Raw genomic sequence first — 12,698 nt, 5'->3', positions numbered from 1 at the left:
GGAAAATACGCCAGCTGCCCAGCATTGAAATCACCCTGTCCTGCAGACAGACAGGACAGATCCCCCCGCCCCCGTATTTTGTGCTCTGTCCCAGCAGAGGGAGCCCGAGTTTATTCACAAATCCCGATCCCGGAGATAGCCGCTATCAAGGTGGTACCAAACCCCGGGCAGGATGCTGGCTGCTGGAGGAAGGCAGCAGAAGGAGTCGGGTTCTAGCGGTGATGTTGAAAGCAGGSTTGTGTTTCCAACCAGGCAAGCAAGTGAATGGTTAGCCAAGAGGCCCTGCAAGGAGTTCTGCTCCTGGGACACTGCAATCATGTCAAGAGATGGACGGCCTGCAACAGCCAGCAGACATGCTCATTGCATGGGAAAAGCATTTCGCATCAACAGATCCAGGGRATCCACGTTATGATGGATGAACTGAGTTTAATTTACTTCAGAGGCTACTTCAAGGCAGTCAGTAACTGTGTATCTGCACTTGCACTGGGCTGGCCAGTTTTAATCCTGTCATAGGGACAGCTCTCCCAACAGTTTTCAAAGCCATCGATCACTGTGCTGCCAAACCCACAGCTGTTTGGCACCTTGTGYGTGAGTCTGATCCCATTCGGGCTGCATGGAAACGCTCTGTAATCCTGCAAGCACAGGACAGTGGCCCTGAGCGAGCTAACATGAGCTTTTGCACTGCTTTCCCTTGGCTTTGGAGGCTCTATGTTAGTGCACAGAGTTTAGTTGAAGGAAGCAGGGGCAGTTTTAGTGAAGTGCCTTCTCAGAGCTCATGAGGATTCCCTAAGTTTTTTCGAAATGGTTCCTAGGGAGACAGGTAATTCTTGGCTGTGTGTTCTGTTTTACAGCCAGCAGTTGCACTGATGCCATGGATGCACACATAGGTACAAGATTCCCTGGGAGAAGAAAGGTTGCATGATTGGGGTGCAGGAGGGTCACAAATCATTTTAGGCCAAATCCACAAACCATTAATACCAATGCAATTAGCCTCATTAGCCTGAGCAAGAGAATGATTCTTGTTTTAGAAGCTGAGTAAAAAACAGTGACGTTTTAGGATGCAGGGATGGGAAGGCAGATTACTCGGGTTGCACTTTGCAGAAAGCAGCAGGCAGATATTTTCTGAGGCAACTTTTGAAAGGAAGGTTAAATTTCTCCAAGATAAGGAGAGCTCCAGCTCAGTGGAATGCACCGTGCCCCCCCTCCCCAGCTCATCCTGTGATAACAGCTGTTGTGTTGGAAACCTAATGCTGATGAAAGAGTTAAAGGCTGGTTGATGGGCAATATCGGTGACACACCTCTGAATTGAGCATACTCCTGGAGTGAGACTGCGGACTGGTGTTACTCAATGAATAGAGGCCACTCCAAGGGAGTTTTTCCTTGAATAGAATGGGGTCAGGGAGCCGCTTTGGGGAACAATGGTTGCCACCGGCTAGCTGAATTTCTTACAATCACACACCATACCCCCTGATCAAATAGCTCCTTTGTCAGTCTGATATAAAAACATGTCATACAATGATGATCTGGAAGAATGACAAGAGCAGGCCTTTCAAAGAGATCAGAAGGGCTTGTTTTGCACAAAAAGAGCCCCCATCAGAGTCAAGACAGAAAAAAATGGAGAATAAAAGGGGGTGAATGGAAACAAACAGCAATAACAACAACAACAGAAAAGAGGGCAAGTTGGAAACTTAGGTCTGGCTTGTTTCACAGCATCCCATGGCCGCAGCAGTGCAGCACGGTCGAGTTGAATCTCTTTCAGTATGGATGTGGATGTCAGATTGCGCTGCCATTGGGTTTCCATTGTCATTCTGCACTGGGACAGAAGAAATTGCTGGATGGGAAAAGGTCACTTGGCCCAACGAATCATCTCCCTGCCCCCTCCCGAAAATGTCTCAACACCATCTCTCTCCATTCTCACTGTAGTTCACTTCTCTGCCTTTTTAATACAATGTTCATCTGCTGTCTTTATGCTCCTGTACAAAGTTCAGATTGCTTGGAAGGCTATTCTTGTCCATCTCTTTGCATGAGCTGAAAAATGTCTTTATTCTCCCCTACTACCTTGTTAACTTTAGTCTAAAGTTTTATTCTTGATGTATACCTTGTTTTCAACCCTCTTCCCAAGATTTTCAGGGACATAATTAAGATTCTGGATAGAGAGAAAGAGCTTTCCCCCAAAGAATGTTTTAAGATGTGCAGGGAAGTGGATCCCTCTCTGCTACTTGCAGAGAGCTGCATTCCTACAGTATCTGTCACAGGAGTCCCAAGAGATGGCATTTACACACAATCATTACAATTATTTGCATGCCAGAAAAGCTCAGCAGACCTGGAAGTGGGCAACTAAAGCTGCCAGGCGATTGCAGCAGCTAAAAGTGTTTGTAAGAGTTCATATTCAGATATTGATCTTGTATTATATAAAATACAAGAAGAAATCATAGCATAGAAAAAAGACTGAACTCTTGGGAAACTGTTCTTGAAATTACACTCACAATAACAACACACCAAAGCTTTGCCCCATGTTTAAATTCTATTTTTTTTTWAAATCACAGCATTTTCTCTAAAGAAAAACAAAACCAAAAATCATAGCTAAAGCTCCCAGACCATTGTGTTTGTATGATTAAGCACACTAATTAGGAGGTACCTTGCAGAAAGGATAACTTTATGCACCTTTATTTATGCTTCAAGATAAATACCTATTGGCATCCAGGAGTTCCTCATTGTATACTATATTTATTACTTGCCCCTTTCTGCACTTTTGTACAGATTCTGTTAGACTCATATACCTGTTACTCAGCATATGTTCATTTTTAAGAAAAATAGTAAGTAAACTGTATTTACACAATACACTGTTTATTAAATATAGGGAATATTTATAAACACATGCACAGCACTAACATGCAAACCAAATAGAATTGATGCTGGCTCGAATGGCTGAGCTCTTCAATTCCTTTACCTAAAAGTCTGTAACACATAAAATTAGGGTCATAATTAATCACCTCTTTTCCTGAAATATAGGTCTGAAAAGCTGTGCAGCTGGCTGAAAATAATTAGGCCACATTCTGCAGGCAAAACTAGGATATTTAGAGGAGRTACTGGGTATAAATCTTGGGTAGGTTAAGTTTCAGGACTGTTACTACCAGCATATTTGAGGTGGTAGAGGAAGTAACAGGGCATGCTGTGTTGTACTGTTTGGGAAGTAATTTGGAACTGTAGTATTAAAATTGGTACCACAGCAAAASAGTGTGGAAGGTGAGACACAGCACATGCAGTGCTAGGAGTCAGAAACTAGATACTGAAAAAAGTATTTAGGCACCCAAATAAAATCTTCTCAATGGTGTTGAGCATGCAACAGTTCTGCTTGATTTTCAGAGGCAGTGAGAGACAGACAAATGACTTTGTCAGTCTGGGAGGCAGATTTTAGTGCTTGTATTTATGGTTGTTCCAGCCTCCAGCTGGAAACCACAGGTAGCAGAGAAGGTGACAATTCAGTTCTCAAATAGGATGTACCTGCCCTGGGACAAGCTGTTGACCTGAACTGAACTAAACACCTGGTAAGTGGAGAGTGGGTTTCTGCAGTACTGGTTTTGGTCTAGCTGCCATTAAAGCGTACCAAGACCTCACCATTTTGTGGCCAAGTGGGGCTACATAAGAAGCCCTTGGCATGCCATTACCTGGTGGCTGGACTTTGCAAGTCCAGTTTGKCTGGGAGAGTGTTATTCATGTCCTAAAGGACTGGGGCTCTGGTCCACTGGGTGTTGGTTATAACCTGCAACTTCACAGCACTTTTATTTTTCTTATTTAAACTGTTTTAAAATTGTTTGGCTTTCACTGGACATTTCTGTTTTGTGGTTAGTCATGGTTGCTGGGTTTTMTTTATTGTGGAAGTTCTGGATAGGTGGCTAATCTTTGTGTTTTCTTTAGGTGACACCCTGTTTCAATATAAAGCAGCATAATTCTGTTAAACACAGTGAAAACTGTTGTTCAGGTTACTCTCACATCTGGTTCTGAAACCCTGGACAACTCTGGGAAAGAAAAAAAAAATGTTAAGGGAACACTCACTGTGGAATTAACTGTTCCAAAGATTGGAAAGCGTAAGAGCCAGCTTGCACACACATCTTAATTTTGTCCCTTTGTCAACAGGTTGTACAATCAAAATTTAAGTGACACTTCTGTCTTCTTTGGGCTGCTGGCTCTGCTGTGCTGAATCTCACCTGTTCAAGTTTCCAGTGAACCTTCTTGCATTCTCCTCTGGTTTTTACCCGGCAGTTATAACCTCAGTATTGGGAGCAAGCCTGGAAAATTTCAGAATGAAAACTGAAACCTTCCAAAAGGTAGGAGCAAATAAAAAACAGAGGATATTAATATAGCAACAGCTGGACTTCAGCTTTAATAATGTATATTTTTTTAGAGCACGTAGCAATTCAGATCAGACAGAGGTATTTCTGTGTGCTCCTGTTAAATCAGACCTCTTGCCAATAACACAGTGAGAGGCTGGTACACTCTATTAAAATATTAATTACCAAGTCCCTTTCTTTTGATGGGTCTACTAAAGATACTTCAAATGGATATGTGAGAATTGATCAAAGATTCTGCAGGTTGTTGCCACTGCTCACTGGGCATTTCAAACCAAAGGAGAACCTGACTCCCATGAAAAAGATACTGTGTTTTTACAAGCAATAAAAAAAACACTGGTCACTTGATTGCTATGGGGATGGATATAACTAAACCTGGCTTTCTTAAGGCAGAGAGCACGATCTAAGAGAAACAAAAAAAGACATGGGAGAGGGAGGGAAARAGCGAGCAAGAGAGAGCTGAATTGATTTCAGTCTGTTCAGGTCTAGCTGGAAAACACAATGCAGTGAAACGGTCCCTTAGTCGGCAAGCTTCTTTTCCTAGGTTTTTCCCATGGTTTGAAGTGGAGAGGGAGGGATGGTATTAGAAAAAGTGTGTGTGTGTGTGTGTGTGTGAGAGAGAGAGAGAGAGAGAGAGAGAAGGCTGTAGGAAAGGCAGAGAGATGAGAGACATCATTTGGAAGGGTGTAAAGCAGACCTTTGCTTCTGGGGAGTGGAAAACTTTGATGTCCACATCTCTGGTTTTAAAGTGGCAGTGTCAGGTTCAGGCTGAAAGGTCCYGGTATTTGAATCTTTGTGCTTGTGCTCAGGACTTTGCCTGTGCACACACCTGCACATCCAAACACCTGCCAGGGCAGCCACACAGCAAATGAGCCTTACACTTCAGAGGGGCAACAGAAAATAAGCAAGGAGATGGCTTTACTGGTTCCTTGTACAGACATTCATTCTGGGAAAAAAAAAAAAGCACATTTGTATGTCTGTGCATGGAAAAAGCCATAACCAAAAGAGAAAAAGTGCGGTGGGCTTTACGTGCTTTAGAAAGCTGTTTTCTTCCTGGATTTACTAACACAGTTATTAGTTGGAGTGTGTTAAAAGACTCACASTGGCTAAACAGATGAAGAAGCACAGTTACAGGTGAGGAGAATAATCTTGTGAGAAGCATTGTTATTTGTCAGGATTTGCCATACTAGTAAATTCTAGTAAAGTTTCAAGTGTCACAACCTGTGTCTGTTAATCAGAAGCCTTTTCTCCTCTGATGCATRGGCATCTTGCCCAGCCTGGATGTTTTGTCCTCGAAATGCATTTCAATATATTGCTACTAATAATTCAGACATACTAATGGTGCTAAGTCCACTGTAAGCTGRAGGAAAAGAGAAAGGATAGGACAAAATCTAGCACTTGTGGCAGTCAAATGAATTCTGGTAAGAGTTGATCCAGCATGCAAGTGTCTCTTTCTCCTTTTCTCCCTTAGAAGAGCAGGAAGGTTTGTGCTCATGGTGGAGCTGAGGGCTCGTGTTCTGCTGGGTAGCAAGTTAATTTCACCAGAATCTGCACCCAAAAACTGCACCATGTGCTAACAGGCTGCAAAACCAGAAAGGTATTTGAGAATTATGCAGTTTCAGATCAAGCCAATGACGGATGTAAATGTTACTGTGATGGCCTGGGACTGTGAGGTCTCTGTTTCAAGCCAGAATAGAAACATATGTTCATGGGGTGGCTTGTCAGTCCTGATGGGAGACAGACAATGGATCAATCTATGTTCAATTGACAGACCTCCTTTACTGGAGGGGGAGATTTTGACTTGAATCCCTGGAATGTCGGCATTTTTCTTCCAAATACTCAATTTTCAGTTTAAATAGATAGAGTGAAAAGCCTATTTTCATGGCAGGTGGGCTAGAGAAGGGAGGTTTTAATGACCCTTTATTCTTGGATTTATAATCTGACACGCTGTACGCACATGTGTTTGTCACAAAACTGTGTGAGGTGCCCACCACCCAACCATGCATTGTCCAACAGATGTTAAAGCCATCAAGTATGTTTGCTTCCAGTTCCAAAGAAAAACATTCTCTATTTTGGGATCTGGGATTTTTTTTTTTAACTGATTTAAACAAACAAATAAAAATAGTCTTGGAGAGTGGGGGCTTACATGATTATAAGAAACTGTGTAAATGAGGATCTAAGGCCTGTTCCCTGACCCATAAATGGGGTTAGTAATCAGTTGTTCCTGCAGTTTGTTATTGTCGTCACAAAACCAGAGGTTAGGTTGAGGACTATTTAAAAATCATGTGCACTACCAATACCGGGTATCTAAACATACACTTACTGCAGTGACAAAGCATTAATTGCTACCTATAGCAATACCTGAGAGGCTCAGTCACAGCAGAGGTCATGTCATGTGAGTTACTGTAGGAGCACAGAAAGGACATTGCCTTCCCCAAGGTGGGTACYGACCCCAAATCTATGATCAATCTGTGAGGTGAAACCATGCACAAGTGTGGTGCTTTGCTGCAGGACTAGGACCTACTGTGTGTGGACAGYGGGATACTTTCCTTGATTTTTTATATATATAAGTGTGTTTCATTTGTAAGAGGAGAGAGGGTAAAACCTGCCTTATGAGTTGGCAATAGCTGAACTGAATAAAAAGGCTKTTTCTAGCACCAGATAGATTCCTGTTGCTGCATTGTAAGTCCCCTAACTTCAAATAAATKAATTCTGTTTCAGTAATGAGAAATAGAATTAACTAGCAAGAAATAAAACRTGCTAGCTTCCTGATTGAGAAATCCTACTGTGCAAGAAAGGACTAAMAGTGAAATGTTTCCTCTGACTGTAGAAAAAGAGAGAAGTAAGSCTACGACTCTAATAATTTTGCACATTTGTAGTTACTGCAGGTAATTAGGCTCTGTCTTGGTTGCCTGGACAAGGCAGACCCAAAACTACCTGTAGGATTAGGTTTGCTCACTTTTCTTAAACAAATYATTACCTTGCAAGTGATATGACAACAGTGAATCCTCCAAGAGCAATGAACCCCTTGGTGCCCATGGGCACAGGAGGAGTCAGGGTACTGTGAGACTTGCTCACGGCAGGTGAGGAATTGCATGAAGTAGCCATGTAGGTGGAAGGAAAATGCAGGATAAAACAGTATCACAGTCATTGCTACACCAAAGATATTTATATTCCTTTACAAACACTCCAAAAACTTTTGGAACTACCTGTGGAATTAATGAAAACTGAGCTGAGAATCCCTAGAAACAACTTTGTATGTCTTGATCTCAYTCCCAAAAAAGCCAGTGGGTATTTGAATGTTTAGTTCCTCAGGTTTTAAGTACGAAAGGAAAAAGCCCCTAAAATATCTTCATAGGTAGCCCCTATAAAAGAACAAGATTCAAAAGCATTCCTTCAGGAGATCAAGGACGGTCCAGCCTTTGAAGCCTGGAGGATTGGGAAATTTAAAGATCTTTGTGGCAATCATATTGTGCCATTAGAAATCTACCATTTGGAATTGTAAAGCGTTTAAAAGGAATGATTCCAAATTCCACAGCTGTCTGGTGAGTGACAACTTGATGTGGCCTGGGGGGGAGGAAGAAGGTCATTGTTGGGAAAACAGTTAAAATGAACATTTTCTGAACAGATGCTTTAGATAGTACTTTGATAAATGAGGTTTAAAACAAATAAAATATTCCAGTTGACTTCCCTGGAAGAACAGATTAGTAAAACAAACAAAGCTTAAAATGCAAAGACAAGAAATAGGTATATGACTTGTACTTAGCAAATAATAGAGGATTGTTCAAAATAAAATGCACAATAAACAGAGTCTGAACCAGCAAGATGCAACAGTTCTCCTGGCTATGGAAGGTGATACATTTTTTTAATTGCACTGTAGTTTTGCCAAGCAAGAAAGATTCTGGAAGGCTCTGTTCATTTTGATACACTAAAATATTTGAGAATCCCTTTTTATTGCCTTTTTCCCCAAACCATTCAAGCAGCTCAGCTGCTGCTCAAAATACAAAAGCATTGCATGCGCCTAGCAAGTGGATAATGAAAACAATCCCCTCAGTTTAGTATCTTTGTCAGCAGAGTGTAGTGAAAAGCAAACAAACAGCATCACTGATGACAAACTGATTTATGGAATTGTTATCATAATTTTCAGCATAATCATGWCTAAATATCCCCAACCTGTGGCTGCTGAAAACCTTGTAGGGATGACTGCTAGCTGTGTGCCCTTAGAACTCATTGAAAGCTCCTTGTGGATGGGGTTTGGGATAGGATCTGTGGAGAATATTTTCAAGGATGAAACAGCTTCCAATTTTGGTTTCTTCTGGCAAATATTTTATAGGTAAAATCAAATCAGTATGTATAATTTGGGAGAAAATTTAAAAGCAGAAAATTTGCCTCTAAATTCAGCATAACCTTTTAATTTTATCCTCTTTAATCCTTTGATAATTTTTGTGCTTCGCCTACAGAAAAGCGATTTTGCTAATCACCTTTGTGCCAATCCCTGCATTCCTGACAATAGCGTGAACAGCTTCCATCAAAGTCTTTGATGTGGCAAAGACACACACACACATATAATCTGAAAACAATTCAGCTCCTTGGTTCTCAATGGTGAGCACTCTGCTTTAATAGAGTGCAAGTTCTGTGGAGGTTTCTAATCCTTTCTGCCAAACAGAAGAGACACAGTCAGGTAGCACACCTTATTCAGAAGTTAAAATAACATGTTACTTGCTCTCAGAGAAAATCAAAACAACTCAAGATCAAAAACAGATTCCGCCAACCCTAACGGGATAGACTTTCTACTCAGATAACTCTTGATCTAAGTGTGTAACAAGTAACCTGCTTTAATCCCTCAAAGCGATGGTGTTACAGATAAGTACTGTAGTAGCAGAGGAGGTGTCTTAAGTTTCAGAAATACACAAAAGCATTGGTTGGAAGGAAAAACAAAACAAAGAGCTGTCCACATGAATGTGTCTTTAGCTGGAAAGGTGTATTTGAGGGCACTGCAAATAAAACCCCTTGAAGATAGAAAAARAAGACAGGCAGGTATTCAAATGGTATTTCCACGAAGCTGTGTTTCATTGACTTATGCTGTTAAAGCTTTACAGATATAAGCCCCCGGATTTACAGTTTACAGACCTTGCAAGCCATGATGTTGGAATGGTCTGCTACTTCAGCACAGAACCCTATCCCCTTTTCTAGAGGTTCAGAGTGGTTATGAGCCATGAAAAGGACTGGGATCTAAGATTTGGGAAAGATACATTATTATGATAACACTGCACTGAGCACTGCTCAGTCTTTTACTAGAGTGTGAACAATGCCATGAAATAACCACCCTACACATAGTTTTAGTAATGGTTTAGAACCTTCCCTGATTTTTGCTCCTGCCGACACCTACACAAGCACTTACTGTGGCATTGTTGGGAAGCGTACGGCCATGGGGTACTCAGTCTGTTATGCAGAACTTTGTCAGCTCTGCAATAGGTGGTAACTGAAACCATATCTGAGAACAAGTGTATGCAGTTGCAGGGACATTTCTCTTTTAAAAAACCCACAGAAATTAATGGATGACATCTATGTTTTGGGCAAAGAATAACTATTGTTACTTGGTTGTAAGACCATTATCCACACTTGAAAACTATGCCACATTGAAGAGCAATGTACCATAATTTTTTTCTTCATATTGCTCTGTGTTTCCTGCTTGGAGCATAGTTGACCTTCTCGAAGATTACTGGGTGTAAACATATTTCATCTTAGCCAAATATTTAACACTTGTTTATACCTATGGTCAAAATTGGAGAGCATTAAGGCCTCCCTTCTCCAGATACATTTGCCCATACCTTGGACCTGGTATCTTAGAGCGTCACACTACACGTGGTATTTTGCACTTAGGCTCCTTCTGACTGCATCAAGTAGTTTGGGTAAAGCAGCACAGCCACAGGCYGGGGACTGTCCTTTGGAATTTGAGTGCCACACAGTGCAGGCAGACAAGCACTATGCACATGCTGCCTCTGCAGAGTAAGAGAGCCTAAGGCCAGAATTAGACCYCTTGGACTGTCTCATTCTGACATCCTGAGTTAGGACTCTCCAGGTCAATTCCTGGTTAAGTGTTAATAGTGGTGGTCTAGCCAGTTTCTCTCTCTCTCTTTAAGGAAAAAAACCCAAAACCAAGCTCAACTGCTACTGTTTTTCAAAAAATCCAGTAATGGTGAATCCATCGTAAATCTTGGTAAGCTATTTCAATAGCTAATTTTATTCACTACAAAAGCAGATTTATGATTTTTTTTTTTCCCATCACCTTCTGTCAAGAGTTCTTATCCCTTCTTCTGTGAACAGAAGATCCTTATATTACCAGATTTTTCTTCCTGTCTCAGCACTCACAAGGTATGATTACCGCACACCCTAACCTCTTTAGAAAGCTAAATAGACTGAGCTCCTTGGGTCTTACGACAAAACATGTTTGACAGTCCTGTAATCATTCTTTACTACTCTTCTTTGAAACCCCTCTAGATTTTAAACATCCTTCTTGAAATGTTGTCTGGATAAATTATTTCCAAAACAGTCACATCAGAGTCAAAAACAGTGGTAAAAGAACCCCCAGCTCTTGCTTTTTTCCCAGGACAGCATTAGCCCTTTGGTCACAGCACTGCAGAAGGAGCTCACGTTCAGCAGATTATTCATCTTAATGAAGTCTTTACGGAATTGCAGCTTTGCAGGATAGAGTTACATCCTTTCAGTGTGACCTACATTCTTTGTTCCTACATGTGAGACTTTACATTTGGCTTGATTGAAGTACATATGATGTGATTACGCCTAAACTTAACTTAGGGCTATGCAGCCATAAGCATCCTTCCCCTCCTTCCCCTCTTGCCCCATGCTTTGTGCCTCCTGCAAAGCTTTGCTAAGGATGTCAGATGTTTTTCAGATTGTTAGTAATAATATTAAATAGTGTACGGTGCATAAGAGGTCTTTCTGTGGGATCCCACTAGGGAAAGACCAACTTGATAATGTCTTTACAATAACKATTTCAGACAGAGAAGTCACTGAGCTTTTAATAATTTTAATGTTTCAGACATTGGTGTAGTGTGTTACAAAAATAACTAAGTTTYGTATCATCAGAAAGATATGAAGTTGATATAAAACTGTTTACACTGTTACCATAATCCTAAGCAAAATTTGTTGTATTACCTCCCTTTCAGTTGGCTACTTAAGTCTTATACCAGATRTGCTGTTATTTCACCTGAGCTCAAATTCAGGTTGGGAAATTTTTAATTACTTTGGACATCACTCCTTCAAAGGCTGATAGAAAATACACTGCTTTTTGAAACTTCCTTCATTTCCAGGGTTTACTAAAACTCAGTGTAAATGCACCAGACAGCTCCTTACSTGGAAGCTTGGAACCTCCTAAATACAATTAGGAGGTTTAAATCTTTAAATTACCCAATCCTTCCAGAGTTGGTGATGTATTCATACAGCTATTTGGGAGCTTGAGATTAGACAGAAAAGATGACCTTCTGGAACAGGATGGAAGTACTGTCKAAAGGCCTCTATGCTATGGTAACATCATTATATGCTGAAATTTATTATCCTACTCCACCCTGCAAAAGGAGATGTAGATTGTGGTGACTAAGTTATACCTGTTCAAAGCACTCCAGGCAGATGATGAACTTCTTATATATTTTTTTTWAATTTTGAGGGAGAAATTTGCCTAGCATTTCAGGCTTCTGTAGAATGGAAAGTACTATAAGCAAGAATAACACAACACTAGACTCATATTTTCCTCCTCTACTGTCTGTGGAGTGCTACTTTGCCATTTTGGACCAGAATCCTTCTGCGTTGTCAGTACTCCAGGCTCCTGTGGATGGCAACAATGACTCAGTTATTATGAACYGTTCTTTGGAGGTGGTGTSCTTGTGTATGTGTACACACACGTGTGAACTGTGAGCACTTTTCAGCCCCCACTCTGTGGAGCTCTGGAGGGGGGAATGGACTGCATGGAAGGGTGCTGGTGAAAAGCCAGCCCTAAATCCATTGTAGCAGGGCCTGAAGTGGGGAAGACCTTTTCTTTTATATGTCCCGGGAATCTGGGAGTGTTGAAAACCGCTGTGCAGCACCAGATGAACCCTGCTGTGACTTCGTGGGTGACAGGTGCTCCTGACCCTGGTCAAGGATAATTAATGAGCATTAATCACCTTGCTGTTCACCTTCTTTGGCAGGAGTGCAGTGCCTAGCTGGGGTTGCTCCAGGTGGTGAAGCASGTGTTCTGGTTACCTGGGATAACCATTCCAATCATTAATTGTTCACTTTATTATTGAATACTTGGATCAGGTGACGTTGCTATTCCCAGATCGGAAGATA

General features: G+C 41.3%; 1 long non-coding RNA gene across 1 annotated transcript in view; it reads right to left on the bottom strand.

Annotated features, from left to right (window-relative positions):
• Positions 1–1,418: 1,418 nt before the first annotated feature.
• Positions 1,419–12,698, bottom strand: part of LOC130581897 (uncharacterized) — an 11,780-nt gene continuing 500 nt past the window's right edge. The window contains exons 2-3 of the long non-coding RNA XR_008966277.1: positions 4,209–4,289; positions 1,419–1,813 (exon numbers count right to left, since the gene is read on the bottom strand). This is a non-coding gene — a long non-coding RNA (uncharacterized LOC130581897). The remainder of the gene's footprint in view (positions 1,814–4,208; positions 4,290–12,698) is intronic.

Source organism: Malurus melanocephalus, unplaced genomic scaffold (assembly GCF_030028575.1).
Source record: "Malurus melanocephalus ecotype Western Australia unplaced genomic scaffold, MMel_1.1 scaffold_12, whole genome shotgun sequence".
In the NCBI taxonomy this organism is placed as follows: domain Eukaryota; kingdom Metazoa; phylum Chordata; class Aves; order Passeriformes; family Maluridae; genus Malurus; species Malurus melanocephalus.
This window is presented reverse-complemented; position numbering and strand designations above follow the sequence as displayed.